Raw genomic sequence first — 5,512 nt, forward strand, 5'->3', positions numbered from 1 at the left:
TTAATGGGCTTTATTTTACACTTTTATATTATTTTTGGGACTAACCTATTAAACCAAGGCCCAGTGCCAATTGCTGTTTTTGAAAAGGAATATCAAAAGGAATCCAAACGGAATGAAACCTTTGGGAGAGTTATTTTTGGAACAAACATGATCCAGGGGACTTGCAGTGGACGTCAAGACACTACAAGAAATATGTCAACTTGCGACCACCACTATTGGTCACTGAAAGGTCATTATTTTTCTTTTGCGACCTTTTTTGACCAAAAAATAGAAGGTTGAAAGCTGGCGGTCCTAAACTGAAATTAACGACCTTCTCTATGATATGTAAAAGGTCGTTGGTTCTTCGACCAAAATTTTGGTCACTAGCAGCCTCCCCAAGCCACGTAGGATCCAGTGTGGCAAACTGACGTGGATAAGATTTAGCCCGGTCCAATTAGATGTCTATATGGGCCGAGCCCATTAATTCAGCCTTTTTAATATATATTTTTTCTATTAATTTTCGCTAGCTACACGGGCCTGGCTCAACAATTTGGCCTTTTATATTCTAGAATGCAGCCTTTTATAGTCTATACTGATTTTCTATTTTCAGTCATTTTATTTTGCAGCGGGTCCCACTAGTCAGATTGGTCCCACTTGTCATGCTTACCTCAAAATTGGTCCCACACATCAAAAAATTTAAATTTGTCAAAGAATCATTCTAACTTGGATCCCCTTATCAGGTTTCCATTTCACAGGTATTCAAATCACATACACAATCATTATTTCAAACAGACCAAAGAGCAGATGAAATTCGTCCAAAACAACACTACATTAGTCTATTACAATCATTACAGTATACAACCCAGATATGCCTACTACCGCCTAAAATTACAACACATAATATGCTACTCTTTGTTGATATGCTTCGCAGCTTCAGACTTGGATTCATACTTCACCTGTGCAAAAAACAAGAATGAACATATAAGAGTAAGAATGTGTAGAAAACATCAAACAGTAGCCAATGAGGAATCCAATAACTTATAAGCAAGAATTGACAAGAAATGCCATGTACATAAATAGTGCGACTAACACCAACCAGTATGTGTTCATGGAGTGACTAAAATGTTCTCACTACCTAGGATTTTTTTGGTATATAGTATACTGACATGTGCAACTCTCTAAATTGATCATAGAAATGAAAAGAACTGTAAGAACGAGTTCATTCAGAATTCAGGCATGTCAAATTTTAAGCACCAGCAGAACAGATCTAACAAACCAGACCATGATCATCATGCATATTTATGGTTCTAGCAAGACAGTAAAGAGACAGAGATACACGCATCAAGCATACACACTGCACAAGGACCAAGCATCCACACTGCATAAACAACACGCTCACATGCGAATTGAGTGAGATCCGTCCAGGTCGGGGCAAGAAGGGACGTACCTAGAGGTCGTCAGGGACATACTGGTGCTTCATGGAGAGGTCCATGGCACGCTTGAGGCACTAGATGTGGGCGTCGACCGCCCCTGGGAAGCCTCACGAGCGCTTCCCTGATGTCCAGATCGAAGTGCTGGACTGCATGACGCCCTCCTAGCTCGCTGAAGCACACTCGCCACCGGCGTCGCGCCAGCGTCGCTGGTGGTGCTTGATGGGACTAGGAGCTGGAGGATTCCCGTGTTGTGGCGCCTGCAAATTACAACGCAGAGTATAAATTAAGCCATTGTTACCTTCCTTCAAGCTCGTATATTAGCAGAATCATCAAACTTCTCGTAGAACTTCGTTACTGATTATGATGCAAATTATACAAAATTATGCAATGTTCACTACTACAGTACAGCTATACATGATACTACTAGCCACAAGGTAGTTAGGTAAAACAGCGGTATACAAGAAGTTCAAGTAGTGAAACTTGAATAATGCTGCTTGAGAACAGCAGTAAGAAAATGCCACTTAGATACACTGTCTTAACACTAACCAGATAAATGGCTCAAATCTGACAAATCCAGATACCATCCCCATACTGTAAGTGCGGACTAGCATCATGAAACAACCAAAGATTCTACAAGATACTGGATGCTGCATAGAATGTAACCCATTGTGCAAAATGATGGGAGAAAAGTTGGCGTCTGAGAACAGAATGTAAGCACATTCCCAAGGGTAGACTTCTACAGGATAGTGGATGCTACACACCAGCTCACTACAAAGGAAGTATCAATAGTTATGAACTCAGTCAGTTAGTAGATTGCAGTTTGCTTTTCATTGGCAATTTGGCATTCCATGTCACAATGACCTTTCTGTATGTGGATGTTAACATTACTGCTTATGCACTTGTTACTTACTCGACAATAAACATGACTTGTATACGGGCTCGATCATGTTAGAGCAAAGAATTTTGCAAGAAAATTATTTCCTATATATCATTGAGTATTAACAGCGCATTGCACAGTCACTAATTTTGTCGCAAGAAGGCCAGTTCATGTTGTACCAACAACGCTTAAAGTAGTTGGGCAAAGAAAAAAAATTAACAATTAGGTGCATAGTTTTTTGCTTTAAAAGGTTATGCTTGAAGAACTAAGCTCCAGGCCCACTACTACAAGTTTCTATTTCAAGTTTGGCACTTGATGTCCGGCACAAGCCACAGGTCCCTTGAATATTCAGGAAGTGCACGAATCAAACACAAGTTACAAGCGAAAAAAACTGATGTGTGCATCAATTCGAAGCCATCCATCACCATCAGAAAAGGCCAGAGAGGAGTTGGGGAAACAAAAGCAAACCTCTCTCTTCTTGCACTCCTTGTAGTCGTCGAACCGCTGCTGTCACTTGCTCTTGTCCTGGTTGGTCTCCAGGCCTATGGACACAACACATCATCATCGATCCACGACAGACACATGAATTTTTTGAGAAATCATGACCACAAACTGAATTGGGGTGACTGGATTAGGAATTTAGGATTATTAGGAGCGGAGGATGCGTACACTTGAGGGAGACGGTGTACTGGGGGAAGCAGGAGGAGTCGGTGATCTGGGCCGCGCTGGGGTACGGTGGGGTCGACGTCGCCTGGATGGACGCGTCAGCCGTTCGCGTTCGTCCACGTGCCCTTGGGCGGGTCCGATCTCGCCGGGACCTCTTCAACCGCCAACTCCTCCTCTGCCGCTGGCCAGATCCAGATGATGTGGCCGCAAGGAGGTGGCTGGGCTCACGGCCAACCGCAACTCCATGATGTCTGGGCAAGGGAGGAAGAGGCCATCCTGCCCATGGCATCCTGGATCTGGGAGGGAGAGAACACGAGGCGAGGAAGTGAGGGAGGGATGTGAGGAGGAGGAGATGGAGTGGAGGGACGCACCTGAGTCGCCGGACCATGCCGGCCGAAACCCTAGCGACGGGAGATGAGAGCGGGTGGCGCTGGAGGACGCGCGCGCCGGATCTCGCCGGACAGGAGGGAGGAGCGGAGGGAGGGGATCCTTGTTGTATGCTTGGCACTGTCGATTCCCGCCGAAGGTCGCCGAGATCGGAGTGCGGGGTTGTGGCGGCGGCAAGGAGAGCCATGCGGGAGAGAGATGATGACAAGGGAGGAGTGCGGGGATGTGGCCTGCCGGTTATTTTTGGAACTGACGTGTGGGTTGTTGGTGGGGTGAGAGGGTGAGGGGGAGCGCTGCCATTGGATCCGGGGCCATCGGACGGTGATCGATCCGTGATCCGCGTGACATGCTTGTGAACCAATCAAATCAGAGTACGTGTGTGCGACGTCCATGACCATCTAAGTAGATCATAATCGGCCAAAAATAAAGAGCAGATTTATTTGGCTAAGAGAACCAACTCTTTTGACGCCGTATTTCAACGGTTCCCCTCCGCTAGATCCCCTTCACCGGTGACTTCTTGGTCGTCGATGGTGAGGAGGGTCATCGGATCCCAGGTGTGTGGATCATTTTAGCTTTAGGTCCTAGTAGCTTAGGTTTTTGGATAATTCGATGTCTTGACTTCGGGGCCGGTGGCGGCGATACTGAATAAAGAAGCTCTGGATTTTTATCCGGTGAGGCTGGTAGCAAGGACCTTGGTGTCTTGACTTCGGGGGTGGTGGTGGCCAAGGTACAAGGAAAATAATAAATTTGTAATACGGTAATTATTTTAAAAAGGCATTCTCAGAAACGAGCTATCATGTGTGAAGACCAATGGCTTTCAAGCCAAATGGTCAATGTCATGGTAGCATTCAAGGCATAGTTTATTAAAATGATCTCATATTGTGCACAAGGGTGCATATGGGAATGACAAACAATGTTGCCTAAGGTAGTTTTTATTTTCTTTGGACAAAAAATCATTTTCCCTTTTTCGAGTGCCCAAAACGAGTTTTTTTGTTAAGGACCTGCCATATATTTGTTGTAAAATTGGACCAAATCAAATTTCTAAAATACTAGGCTATATTTAATGCACAATTGACCAAATTGATGGGTGTCAAAAGCTTTTATCCACCTCTCGTGAAAAAGACAAATTTTTGCCGATTCAGTTGGAAGCGGGTCAAATTTGAACTGCAGTTGCCTCATAGTTTGCTATTTATTTTTCTCAAAAATCATTTCTAGGTACATAAGTATCTATTTAATCAGAGAAACATCAAAAGTTTTCCAAGATTCAACCACTAGCTAGGAACGGTCAAGCCCGCCGTTTTGACCGCATTTTGAAACGGACATGAAAAATTCAAAAAAAAATCAAAAAATTGTAAAATCATCGCATTGTTTTATTATATGTTACCAAGTTACCAGGAAAAATAATAAACTTGTAATACGGTAATTATTTAAAAAAAGTGTTCTCAGAAACGAGCTATCATGTGTGGAGATCAATGGCTTTCAAGGCAAATGATCAATCTTATGGCCACACTCGTGGCATAGTTTGTTCAGATGATCTCATACTGTGTGCAAGGGTGCATCTTGGAATTCCAGACAATGTTTCCTAAGGAATTTCTCATTTTCTTTGGACGAAAAATTTATTTTCTATTTTCCGAGTGCCCAAAATGAGTTTTTTTTTGTGAAGGACCTACCATATATTTGTTGCAATATTGGACCAAATCATTTTGATAAATAATAGGCCATATTTAATGCACAATTGACCAAATGGTTGGGTGTCAAAAGATTTGATCCACCTCTCGTGAAAAAGTCAAATTTCCGCTGATTCAGTAGGAAGCGGGTAAAATTTGAACTGCGGCTGCCTCATAGTTTGCTCTTTACTTTTTCCAAAAATCATTTCTAGGTACATAGGTACCTATTTAATCAGAGAAACACAAAAAAAATTCCAAGATTCAACCACTAGCCAGGAACGGTCATTCCCGCCGTTTTGACCGCATTTTGAAACAGGCATAAAAAATAAAAAAAATAAAAAAACTGGAAAACCTTCGCATTGTGTCATCATATGTGACCAAGTTTTCAGGAAAATAGTAAACTTGTAATACGACAAATATTTAAAAAAAGTGTTCTCAGAAATGAGCTATCATGCTTGAAGATTCATGGCTTTCAAGCCAAATGATCAATCTTATGGCCACAT

At 42.8% G+C, this 5,512-nt stretch overlaps 1 long non-coding RNA gene across 2 annotated transcripts; it reads right to left on the reverse strand.

Moving 5' to 3' along the window:
* Nucleotides 1-697: 697 nt before the first annotated feature.
* On the reverse strand, nt 698-3,573 carry LOC119334200. 2 transcript variants are annotated; one of them, XR_005161244.1, is made up of 4 exons: nt 2,959-3,573; nt 2,758-2,831; nt 1,449-1,669; nt 698-935 (listed from the first exon to the last, which is right to left on the reverse strand). It is a non-coding gene; the product is annotated as an uncharacterized LOC119334200 (long non-coding RNA). The 2 variants fall into 2 exon arrangements; XR_005161243.1 differs by having other exon boundaries at nt 1,427-1,669.
* Between the last annotated feature and the right edge of the window lie 1,939 nt (nt 3,574-5,512).

The sequence above is a fragment of the Triticum dicoccoides genome, chromosome 7A (assembly GCF_002162155.2).
Source record: "Triticum dicoccoides isolate Atlit2015 ecotype Zavitan chromosome 7A, WEW_v2.0, whole genome shotgun sequence".
Lineage (NCBI taxonomy): Eukaryota > Viridiplantae > Streptophyta > Magnoliopsida > Poales > Poaceae > Triticum > Triticum dicoccoides.